Raw genomic sequence first — 13,251 nt, forward strand, 5'->3', positions numbered from 1 at the left:
ATTACACAGGGCAAGAGAGTTGACAAAGCTGTTTCTCAATTTGAGTGGATGTGCTGGTAAATACTACCATACATATCAAAGCTGTAAAACACACACATTCAGGAGTTTGCAGTTATTAACCCACCGCCTTATCGCTCAAACTCTCTTGGATCTTATTGCTTCTTTTAAACTGACAGAGCTGTCGTGAGCTCTTTCTGGCCGCTTTATGGTTAAGTGCCACTAGAGCCCTCTGTGCTGAGCCTTTGTTGTCTCCTTGGGGCCCTGTGGTTGAAATAATTAGCAGGGAGGTTCCATCAAGAATCAGACACTGAGGGTCCCTGTACTGTACAGTCCTATGTAGAATGCACTGCAGAGAAGCTAGCTGGTAGGCTTTTGCCCCCTGGTGGTGGTCAAGAGTGCCTGCGAGACAAAATTAAACAAAGATGTATGGTTCACAGATTAAACAATCTGACTTGTGTTTTTCCCAGAGCTACTTAGTAAACAGGAAAAGAGAAGACAAAGTTCAGAAGTAAGAACTTTGAACCAAAGCTTAGGAGACCAAACAGGAGGCTATATGCGTAGGCAAGAATTATACATAGCTGAAAGCTGAATGAAGGCAAATAAATGAAACGTGATTTATAAACCAAAGTATCATTCTAGAGAAAAGTATTATTCAAATCAATAGGTCTTAGTAATGTACTTATATGTTAATTTTCTTACTGACTCAGGGACAGCAACACTGATTATCTACTTTTATGTAGCATTATGTAGCAACATTATCGGAAGATGATAATCTTACAGTGTAAGATAATCCTACAGTGGGAAAGAGCACTACCCTAGGAATCAGAGACCTGGCTTCTAGTTCCAGCTCTGTAAAACCTTGAACAAATGGCTTGAACTTTTTGAGCTTTAGTTTCTTCATTTCTGCAATGGAGCTCTAACTCACAGGATTCCTGTGATCAAATGAGAAAAAAAATGTAAAGTGCAATATAAACTGTAAAGCCCCATATGTAATTAAGATAACTTTATTATTCTCATAAGTTTGTTCCAAGTTCAGTGAGCCTTTGCTGAGTGTATCCTATGTGTAGAAAATAACATCAAGCAGAAAGGTAATAAAAAAAAGAATGAAAAATACATGATTCCATGCCTTTTCTTAACAGTAGGAGAAGTAGATTAGTGGTCAAGACATGTCTCATTTGTATGTAGGTATAGAACATCATTATTCATCACATCTGGGGTGATAAAAATCCTGGTCAAAATTGGGATTGTAAGGTACCCAAATTCACATAAGGCTTGTAACAGAAAGTTAATTTATTTACAGGAGAAATATCTCTTCCTGGCATATGCCTTTTAAGGAAACTAAGATTTGGAAATTGTTGGTGCATGTTCATTGATTTATTCACCATTAATTGAGAAAATACCAAGGGTGTATTATACACTAGTCACTGTTTTAAAAACAAAAGTCTATCTACCCCTCATAGCTTGTTAGCAGGAAAAAGCTCATCAAATAATTACAGTAAGGTTTAGTGGTACTGTTGCTTCAGTTGCCTCTGCTAGGCCCCAGAAGTACACACACACACACACATATATATATATGAGAAGTCTAGATATGTACAAAGTGCTTTAGAAACACAGAAAAGGTCTGGGCAAATAAATGTATGCTTTATGATATTGGATTTCAGGCTTTGCCTACAGATCCCAGTATAGCCACGTTGTGAACTGATCTGGATCACATGTGAGCATTTGCAGTCTATGCTCTCTGCATCATTTATACCCATTCTTTCTTGGGCTCCATCCTGCTTCCTACTTGGTCTTCTGGTGATCTGAGGGAAGAGGTGTCATAATATGCTAGCTGAATTCGAGAAGAGAGAGGCCAAGAGCAGGATTCCCAAAAGAGGGAGCCAAAGAGAAAAGTTCTCCTAGCTCTATTTAGAGCACCTTTCTTCTTCCCACCTGTGATAATGGAGGCCTCCTTGTGCCGTTGGAGTTCATTTAACCCTTAACTTGTATTATCACTTCTTCAAGGTGAAATTATAAGGGAGCTTTTGAAATTTCTGAGATCAGCTGGTTCTTAAGCTTTGAGAACCTGATGAAAACTGTTAGCCATCTCTCCAGAAAGATACATTTACATATTTCACACACACACTGAAATCCATTAAGGGGTCCCAGGTTAAGAATCCTGGTTTAAAGGTTAAAGCAGTGCTTCTCAACCTTTTTTCATATCATGACATCCATAGAAATGATATTGTTCAGCACACTGGGATAAATTAGAGGGGATTTGGAGGCAGCAATATGGGGCTTGGTGAAAAAAGTTATTTTCTTTTTATAATTATAATGAGAAACATAACAAACATATTTAAGGGTGATATTAAATATTGAATTTGTATAAGCTTCCAAATAAAGTCTCTCAAAAATTTAATGAAAAACCCGAGATTGCCTCTATAAACATGACATTTTCTATGTAGGGTTTTATGACCGAAATGACTGCATGTAATTTCTGAACAAGACAGTTTAACAGTGATCAATTAGTAGTCATTATTGATGAGAATATAGTTCATACAAATAGGTGATAAATTTAAAATAATTTTCACAACTATTCAAAATTTGCAAGTATAAATTATGTGTGACTCCAGTAGCTCTTACTTTTTTCCCACTAGAAAATGTAATGTGGTAATATCTTATGATAGCATGACTGGATTTAGAATCCACTCAAACTTTTTCATATTAAGTATATTTTACAAAATAATGACAAAACTCCCATTTGCAGGGTAGGACTGTGTTACGAGAGCAATACTTCTGCAGCTAACTTGGATGTAACTAAAAGGGCACATCAGCCATAAACAAAGGGAAGAATTCAATATATATGAAGAGAGATTAAGAGCTGAGTCCATGAGGAGTGTCTGGCAGACCTCCCTGCCTTTCCTGGCCACAGCTTAGGCTCTGAGTCCTGCTCCTTGAGTGCCTGGAGCATGCACTCCTCCAGCAGCTCCAAGGTTCAGTGTTTATGATGAGCAGCAATACACACCGCAACTGGCCTCTGAAAGTGATGTCTTAGAGATAGAACATTCCTTTGCTTTGCTTCTTTATTAGAGGATACTTGCTTTAATAAAGCAAGTCCTCCATTGTGTTTGCCTCCTGTGGAACCATGGGGCACAATAGGACGGATCATCAGACTCTGATTCTTTGGGTTACTCTTTGAGAATCCTTAAGTCAAACTGCTTCTGGCCAGGGGTGAATTATGTAGTGGCACCAACCACCATACTCCTTTCAGGCCACTCCTAGGGCTGAATAGATAACTATCTTGCAGTATGTCTGTAACTGATTGATCACAGGCCAAATGAAGTATGTCATTTAAAAGACTGTATAGCTAAGCTTGTTAAAATGTGGGGGGAAAAAATCATTCTTTATAATCCAACCCCTTACATTTGAAATGACTAGTTACAAATTATAAAACAAGTAGAAATATATAGAGATAGAATATAAAATAGCTAAGAGTGAATGGAGTATGATTGAGTCATGTATTGCCTCTACCTGGTTGTAATTCTTCTTAAATTTTAATAATCTTATACTAATTTATTGATAGTCAGTGTCCAGATAGGAGATAAAATTCACACCAGTTATTTGAACAGATAATTTAACAAGAATTGTTAACTAGGTATGAAGTTAAGTAGGTGACTGAAAAACTGAAAAGAGAAATCTAAGGTGTGGCAGAGGTAGCAACTGTTATTACCTTTAGGACTGAAAAACAACCTAAACAAAGGAATTAAAGGGAAAAAAATTACAGACTTGGAGGAGTGAGCCCACAGAGCTGAAACTCAGGTCTCTGAGAAGAAGACACTGCCTGGCTGCCGTTGGTGTCTCTGAGCTTAGATGGGGTGCTCCATGGGACCCAGCAGTCTGGGGCCCAGACCTCTGCAGCAGGAACACTGGCTGGCTGATGTCAATGAAAACTACAAAACTTTAGAAAAACTGCAAACTGGATTCAGCTGCTGCTACCAGGTTAAAGAAGCATAGCTGGAGTGAAGCACACTGGAACCAAAACACCACAGGAAGCAGTCGTGAGGTAGACAGGAAGGAACAAGTCTCTTGTCCTTCCTCAGTCTTGTGGTCTCCATCTGATGCCCCCAATTAGCAGAGCTTAACAGAGCCAGCTGGCAAGGCAAAGAAATGTGGTTTTCATACTCCAGCTCCAGCATGAAAGAAAAGTACAAAAGGGTGAATTTGGAGCTGAGAAAATAATCTAACAACTGGCACTTGGCTGATGTAGAAATTGATACCAGAAGTGGAATTTATCTTCCATCCGTTGGTTTTGCATATATTTCATGAAGACAGTTAAAGACCTCGCTCCTTTTGTTCTCCGGATCCAATCAGCATAATGTCATCAATGTACTGGACCAACTTAATGCTGATTGGAAGATGAAGATGCTCAGTATCTCTGTGGACTATATTATGGCAGAGAGCAGGAAAATTGATGTAGCCATGGGGCAAGACTGTGAAGTTATATTGTTGGCCCTGCCAAGTAAAAGCAAATTGCTTCTGGTGTTTCTTGCCAATTTGTATGGAGAAATAAGCATTTGCTGGATCACTAGCTGCATACCAAGTGGCACTGGCTGTGTTGATTTGCTCCAGTAAAGTTACTACATATGGAAGAGCAGCTGCAATTAGAGGCATCACCTGATTAAATTTATAATCACCCACACTCATTCTCCAAGATCCATCTGCCTTCTTCACAGGCCTAACAGGTAAATTAAATTGGCCTGAGATAGATTTCATCACTCCTGCTTCCTTTAACCTTTATTGGTGTCACTAATCTCTATAATCCCCCATTCTGCCATCCCAAGGAAGCAATAATTTTTGTTTACTCTTCTGGTGTATGGGGGAGGTGGGAGGGGGTTCCCAAGGGCTTCAACTTGGCTCTTCATTGTCCTTATTCCAGGATCAAAGAACCAATATGGAAATTCTGCCAGTTACCAGGTGTCTATTCTAATTATACATCCAGGAGCTGGTGAAATCACCGCAGAGTTGTTCTATGGGCCTACTCTGCCCACTGTGATACAAACTTGAGTTAAGGGGACTTCCCTGGTGGTGCAGTGGTTAAGAATCTGCCTGCCAATGCAGGGGACATGGGTTCGATCCCTGGTCCAGGAAGATCCCACATGCCGGGGAGCATCTAAGCCTGTGCACCACAACTACTGAAGCCGGCACACCTGGAGTCCATGCTCCGCAACGAGAAGCCTGCGCACCACAGGGAAGAGTAGCCCCGGCTCACAACTAGAGAAAACCCATGCGCAGCAATGAAGACCCAACGCAGCCAAAAATAAATAAATAAATAAATTTTAAAAAGCAAAACACAAACCAGTTAAGACTCCATCTCCCACCTGTCCAATACAGGCCCCACTTAAACTGGTGGAATGCATTTGGGTCCCCAGAAAATAACACCAATTAATGCCAATGTTTAGAAGTCCCTGAAATACCTGAATATTAATCTTTTTCCTCATTACACAGTCATTTTAGGAAATGGCCTAAGGTCTTTGTGGAGAAGACTTGGAGGAAGATTTTCAGTATATGCTATGGTAGTGCTGCAGAATCCTTCCTTAAGGGGATCCAGCCTGCCCTTTCAATTAAGAGGCTCAGCTCTGGAAACTGGGTGAGAGAAGTCAGAATTCTCCACTATGGTGACTAAAGTCATATTTTTGGCTACCATATATAGATTTTTAAATATTATGTGTAGATGATCAATACTTTATTAGGCTGCCCATCTATTTTAATCCTGGGACCACCATAATCATTTAGCTGAATGTCAAAAATAATCTGATTACCACTGTATCTCTACTTCTCTTTATAGTAAATGTGCCTGCCTTGTCTTTGGTGGATAAACACTGACATCTGGCTTCTGCTGCCTGAAATGGGTCATCCCATCATGCCTTGCCTACAGAAGAAAGCCAACATAGAGCTTTTCAAGGATATAAGTACTCCCACTCACTAATGTATTTTTCAGTGCTTTAGTAAAGGGACACCCCCCAGGTTCTCTTGGAGAATATACTTGTGGGGAGTGGATATGCAAGTCAAAATGTGATAAATCTACTCCAATGTTCCCATATCCCTAAGACTTTGGATTCCTCTTACATTATCCAAGGAAGTTCCAGTATCTCCACTTAATTAAACATAGGCCACTATGGAGTCCAAGTTTCAGTGAACTTACCAAGTAAATAGTGAGTGTCACTTCCAGCTGTAGGTGCTAATACATTAAATCCTTAATTTCTGATACGGGTACCCATATCAATAAATTCCAGCCAACCCAGTATTATATTTTGAGCTCCTTCCTTTAACTCCCTTATAATATACTCATGTATGTTCCCTGGGCTTCTGCCACTAAACAAGAAAATAATGAAAATATTTTGCCATAAAACCTATTTCCACTTGGTTAGACTTTGTATTTGCCCTGCTGGAGCATTTTAATATCTGATTTTAGCTTTTTTCGCAATGGGTTTGCCACCAGAACACAGGTGTCATGAAAACCACTGCTAAATTTAAGCCACAATGGGAAAGGAGAAGCCTCACATCAACATCACTGTGGACATGTAGATCTGGGCAAGTCTACCACTACTGGCCATCTGATCTATAAATATGGTGGAATCGACAAAAGAACCATCGAAAAGTTCAGGAAGGAGGCTGCTGAGATGGGAAAGGGCTCCTTCAAGTATGCCTGGATCTTGGACAAACTGAAAGATCAATGTGAGTATGCTATCACCATTGATATCTCCCTGTGGAAATTCGAGACCAGCAAGTACTATGTGACCATAATTGATGCCCCAGGACACAGAGACTTTATTAAAGACATGATTACAGGTGCATCTCAGGCTGATTGTGCTGTTCTGATTGATGCTGCTGGCACTGGTGAATTTGAAGCCAGTATCTCCAAGAATGGGCAGACCTGTGAGTATGCTCTTCTGGCTTATACTCTGGGTGTGAAAGAACTAATTGCTGGCATTAACAAAATGGATTCCACTAAGCCACTCTATAGCCAGAAGAGCTGAGAGGAAATTGTTAAGGAAATCAGCATCTACATTCAGAAAATTGGCTACCACCCCAACACAGTAGCATTGGTGCCAGTTTCTGGGTGGAATGGTGGCACCATGCTGGAGCCAAGTGCTAACCTGCTTTGGTTCAAGGGATAGAAAGTGACCCATAAAAATGACAATGCCAGTGGAACCATGCTGCTTGAAGCTCTGGATTGCATCCTGCCACCAGCATGTCCAACTGACAAGCCCCTCCAGTATGTCTACAAAATTGGTGGTATTGGTATTGTCCCTGTGGGTCGAGTGGAGACTGGTGTTCTCAAACCGGGCATGGTGGTCACCTTTGCTCCAGTCAACGTTAAAACTGAAGTGAAATCTATTGAAATGCACCATGAAGCTTTGAGTGAAGCCCTTCCTGGGGTCAGTATGGGCTTCAGTGTCAAGAACGTGTCTGTCAAACATGTTTGTCGTGGCAGTGTGGCTGATGACAGCAAAAATGACCCACTGATGGAATCAGTGGGCTTCACAGCTCAGGTGATTATCTTGAACCAACCAGGCCAAATCAGTGCTGAATATGCACCTGTGCTGGATTGTCACACAGCTCACATTGCTTGCAAGTTTTCTGAGCTGAAGAAGATTGATCATCGTTCCGGGAAAAAGCTGGAAGGTGGGCCCAAATTCTTGAAATCCAGTGATACTGCCATCATTGATATAGTTCCTGGCAAGCCCGTGTGTGTTGAGAGCCTCTCTGACTATCCTCCTCTGAGTCATTTTGCTGTTCGCGACATGAGACAGACGATTGCTGTGGGTGACATCAAAGTAGTGGAAAAAAAAAAAAAAAAAAGTGGGCAAGAAGGCAGCTGCAGCTGGCAAGGTTATCAAGTCTGCCCAGAAAGCTCAGAAGGCTACATGAATGTTATCTCCAATACCTGCCACCCCAGTCTTAATCAGTGGTGGAAGAACGGTTTTAGGACTGTTCACTTCAGTTGGCCATTTAATAGTAAAAGACTGCATCACAAAACCTTCAGAAGGAAAGGAGAATATTTCATCAACCATTTGTTTTATGTGTGGCAGTTTTTCCTTTATTTTATTTTATTTTTCATTTTTTAATTTGTATTGGAGTATAGTTCATTTACAATGTTGTGTTAGTTTCAGGTGTACAGCACAGTGAATCAGTTATACATATACCTATATCCACTCTTTTTTTTAAGATTCTTTTCCCATGTAGGCCATTACAGAATATTGAGTAGAGTTCTCTGTGCTATACAGCAGGTTCTTATTAGTTATCAGTTTTATATATAGTAGTGTGTATATGTCAATCCCAATCTCCCAATTTATCCCTCCCCATCCCCATTCCCTGGTAACCATAAGTTTGTTTTCTACATCTGTGACTCTACTTCTGTTTTGTAAACAAGTTCATTTGTACCCTTTTTTTTAGATTCCACATATAAGTGATATCATATGATATTTGTCTTTCTGTGTCTGACTTACTTCACTCAGTATGACAATCTCTAGGTCCGTCCATGTTGCTGCAAATGGCATTACTTTGTTCTTTTTTATAGCTGAGTAATATTCCATTGTATATATGTAGCACATCTTTATCCATTCCTCTGTTGATGGACATTTAGTTGCTTCCTCATCCTGGCTATCGTAAATAGTGCTGCAATAAACACTGGGGTGCATGTATCTTTTTGCATTATTATTTCCTCCAGGTATATGCCCAGGAGTGGGATTGCTGGGGTATGTGGTATGTGTGGCAGTTTTAAGTTAGCTTTTAAAATCAGTACTTTTTTTTTGCGGTACGTGGGCCTCTCACTGTTGTGGCCTCTCCCGTCTCGGAGCACAGGCTCTGGACGCGCAGGCTCAGTGGCCATGGCTCATGGGCCCAGCCGCTTCGTGGCATGTGGGATCTTCCCGGACTGGGGCACGAACCGTGTCCCCTGCATCAGGAGGCAGACCCTCAACCACTGTGCCACCAGGGAAGCCCTAAAATCAGTACTTTTTTATGGAAACAACTTGACCAAAAATTTGTCACAGAATTTTGAGACCCATTGAAACAAAGTTTAATGAGAAAATAAAAAGACCTGATTTGAGTTAACGAATCTACTATGAGTAAGAGGTGGTTGTGGTGAGTCTTGAGGAAAATGGGCATCCTCTTGCAAGGCAGTTGCCCCAGATGATATTATTACAAAATTTTCAATTAAGAGGATATTCTTCACAAATACAAGAGGACAAACTGCTTTCACTGTCAAAAAAGGCTCAAAGTGACTCAGAAGTTTGAGATTATCAGTCTCCTAGTCCAACTAAATGTCCCTATTCCAAATTTCAGGGTACTCCTTCCCAATCAATCCCTCAATTTTGACATGAATAACTTGGCTGGAATTTGAATTCAATTAATATTGTAATTCTGCAACCCATAATTCTTGATTAATTGACTCTTTTATCATTAAACGATGACTTCCTTTGTCTCTTATTATAGTTTTTGGCTTAAAGTCTATTTTGTCTGATATAAGTATAGCTATCTCTGCTCTCTTTCGGTTTTCACTTGCCTGGAATATCTTTTTCCATCCCTTCACTTTGAGCCTGTGTGTATCCTTAAAGCTGATGTGAGTCTCTTATAAGCAGCATATAGTTGGGTCTTGGTTTTTTATCCATCCAGCCACTCTATGCATTTAGATGGAGAATTTAATCCATTTTATTGATAGGTGAGAACTTTTATTAATCAACATCTAATTAAATGTCATCTTATTGTTTTCTGGCTGTTTTGTAATTCCTTTGTTTCTTTCTTCCTGTCTTACTGCCTTCCTTTGTGAATTGATGATTTTCTGCAGTGGTATGCTTTGATTCCATTCTCTTTATCTTTTGTGCATCTACTATAGGTTATTGCTTTGTGGTTACCATGAGGCTTACATAAACACCTTATAGATACAATGGTTTATTTTAAACTGATGACAACTTAATTTCGATCACATACAGAAACTCTACCTTTCTATATCCTCCCCCATCTTATATTTTTGACGCCACAGTTTACATCTTTTTATATTGGATATCCAATAGCAAATTATTGTTTGCAAAGCTATAGTTATTTTTAATACTTGTGTCCTTTAACCTTTATTCTAGAGGTAAGTGATTAACACACCACCATATTACAGTATTGGAATATTCCGAATCTGACTGTATAGTTATACTTACCAGTGTGTTTTCATGTTACTAATTAGTGTCCTTTCATTTCAGCTTGAAGAACACCTTTTAGCATTTCTTGTAAGACAGTTCTGGTGGGGGTGAGCTCCCCTCAGCTTTTATTTTTCTGGGAAAGATTTTATCTCTCTTTCATTTCTTTTTATTTATTTATTTAAATTTTTAAAAGATTTTTTTGATGTGGACCACTTTTTTTAAAGTCTTTATTGAATTTGTTACAATATTCCTTCTGTTTTATGTTTTGGTTTTTTGGCCATGAGACATGTGGGATCTTAGCTCCCCGACCAGAGATCGAACCCGCACCCCCCTGCATTGGAAGGCAAAGTCCTAACCACTGGACCACCAGGGAAGTCCCTCTCTCTTTCATTTCTGAGGATAACTTTGCCAGATAGAATATTCTTGGTTGACAGGTTTTGGGGTTTTTTTTTTTTTTTCTTTCAGCACTTTGAATATGTCATCCTACTCTCTCCTGGCCTGTAAGGTTTCTGCTGAGAAATCCTGTGGTAGTCTTATGGGGTTCCTTTGTAAGTGGCAAACTTCTTTTCTATTGCTTCTTTCAAGATTTTCTCTTTGTCTTTGATTTTGACAGTTTTATTACAATGTGTCTTGGAGAAGATCTCTTTGAGTTGAATTTGTTTGCAGACCTATGAGCTTCATAAACTTGGATGTCCAAATCTCTCTTCAGATTTGTGAAGTTCTCAGACATTATTTGGGGGGGGGGGCTGTTAAGGATTCTACATATTAATTTGTGGGGACATGGTGGAGGTTGCACATACAAACATTTAGTATATAATAAGAAGAAAGTTAATGGACCAGGAAGGAGACTTGAAGATGGAAGTATGAGATTTTCTAATCACTTGGAGAAGTTGAGACAACAGCAGTTAATTGGAGAGGTCAAACTTACACCACTGTATTTTTATGGCAGGCTGGTGGTATAGGTCAGACATTATTTTTCAAAAAGTTTTCTGCCCCTTTCTCCCCTTCCTTAGACTCTCATATTGTATAGATTGTTTCTCTTAATGGTGTCCCATAAGTCCCATAGGCTTTCTTCATTCCCCTTCAGTTCTTTCTTTTTTTCTCCACCAGCTGAATATTTTCAAATGATCTGTGTTTGAGTTTACCGATTCTTTCTTCTGCTTGGTTTAGTCTTGTATTGAATCTCTCTACTGAATTATTCATTTCAGTCATTGTATTCTTCAGCTCCAAAATTTCTGTTTGGTTCTCTTTTTTTGTTTTCTCTTTGTGGAACTTATCATTTCATTCTTGTATCATTTCCCTTATTTCATTAAATTGTTTACCTGTGTTCTCTTGTAGCTCTCTGAGCATCTTTAGAACAATTATTTTGAATTCTTTATCAAGCAATTTGTGAATCTCCACTTCCCATTACTGGAAGTTTACTGTGTTCCTTTGGTAGTGTCATGTTTCTCCGATGTTTTGTGATCCCTGTAGTTTTTGTAGGTGTCTGTGCATTTGAGGAAGCAGTTACCTCTTTCAGACTTTATGGACTGACTTTGGTATGGAAAGACTTTCATCTGCGGGCAGGCACATGCTGGAACATGCTGTGACCCTGGGTCTAGTGGTGCGGGGTGCAAAGTGTGAGGGCATGTAACATCTCTGAATGATGGGGAGGGGCGTGATGTCTTGTTGGCTCAGCAGCTGGGGTTCATGACGTCAACAACCGCATAATCTTTGGTGAGAGCTGTAGGCAGTCCACAGTGGCTTCAAGGACTGTTGGAGTCTTTAACAGTACCTCCAGTCCAGTGGCTAGGGATCAGGCCAGGCAGTGGTGGTGTCCAGAGCCAGTGGTATGCACAGGCTTGGCTGCAGGGCTAGTTGTGGGGACTGGCTGCAGAGGCACAGTGGCAGGGGCTGGGGCCAACTGGGGGTGCACAAGCAGTTGCAGTGGCCCTGGCTGTCAGTGTGTCCTTGAGTGACAATGGGGCTAGCCGAAGGCACATGCTGGGCAGTGGTGGCCAGTGACGGGAGTTGAGGCTGGTGTCTTGCAGGTACACAACTGTAAGGTTAACTGCAGGTAAGCAGAGCCATGCAAGCCAGTGACAGGTGTCCACATTGAATCCAGGCCCTCCAGCAGCTATGGGGGCCTTGGCTGTTGGTGTACACTTGTGGGGCCATAGGGGCTTGCTGTGGGCATGTGCATGGCTGTAGCGGCTGGTAGTGGGAGTCAGGCCAGCAGTGTGCAGGTGCACAGCTGCAGTAGTCTCCTGCCATTCTCAGCAGTTATCAGTATCTTTCACTGGCTCTTCTTTCTTAGCCCTACTTTGAAGTGTTCATCAACAAGGGTTTATTTTCAGCCTTTTTTTTCCTTCTCTTAGCTATTATTGGGTGAGCCCCACTAGCATCCTCCTACAAATGTATCTTTCTATCAATACCCAGGGGTTCAAGACTCACACGAAATCCAGGTAAATGACATTTCTTATCCTCTATGAGTCTGAGAAATCAGAATGATGTATGATTTCTCTCATACTGAGAAACTCCTTCCTCGAGGATAATTGGCTACTCTTTCACATGTGGCTGACAGTCTTACTAATGAAGATGCTATTGGAATTTCCCTGGTGGTCCAGTGGCTAAGACTCCACGCTCCCAATGCAGGGGGCCTGGGTTCGATCCCTGGTCAGGGAACTAGATCTCTCATGCCACAACTAAGAGTTCGAATGCCACAACTAAAGATCCTGCATGCCGCAACTAAGACCCAATGCAGCCGAATAAATATTTTTTAAAATGCTATCAAGCAGGTGTCTTAAATGTGATACCTTCAAACTCAAACTCATATCATTCCTCAAACCTGTTTTTCTCTCCTTTCCTTATTTCACTTAATGGCATCATCATCCATTCAGCCTTCTAAATATTAAAAAATGCTCAGTGAGCCTTAACTACTCCTCTTTCACTCCTTAGATCTAATTATGCCCCCAGTCCTGATCATTCTATCTGTTGTAAATAGTTTGGGTTCCCTCAGAACAGACCCTGGTCCAAGGAGTTGAGTGCAAGTTTATTTGGGTGGAAACAATGGTAAGGGAGTAGGGAAGTAGACTACAGT

At 40.6% G+C, this 13,251-nt stretch overlaps 1 protein-coding gene and 1 pseudogene across 1 annotated transcript in view; both read left to right on the plus strand.

Annotated features, from left to right (window-relative positions):
• Nucleotides 1-13,251, plus strand: part of EFCAB5 (EF-hand calcium binding domain 5) — a 117,338-nt gene that overhangs the window by 3,338 nt on the left and 100,749 nt on the right. The window lies entirely within an intron of this gene.
• Nucleotides 6,520-7,911, plus strand: LOC113632813 (elongation factor 1-alpha 1 pseudogene; annotated as a pseudogene).

This window comes from Aethalodelphis obliquidens, unplaced genomic scaffold, assembly GCF_003676395.1.
Source record: "Aethalodelphis obliquidens isolate GAN/ISIS:26980383/991018 unplaced genomic scaffold, ASM367639v1 scaffold38, whole genome shotgun sequence".
Classification (NCBI taxonomy): Eukaryota; Metazoa; Chordata; class Mammalia; order Artiodactyla; family Delphinidae; genus Aethalodelphis; species Aethalodelphis obliquidens.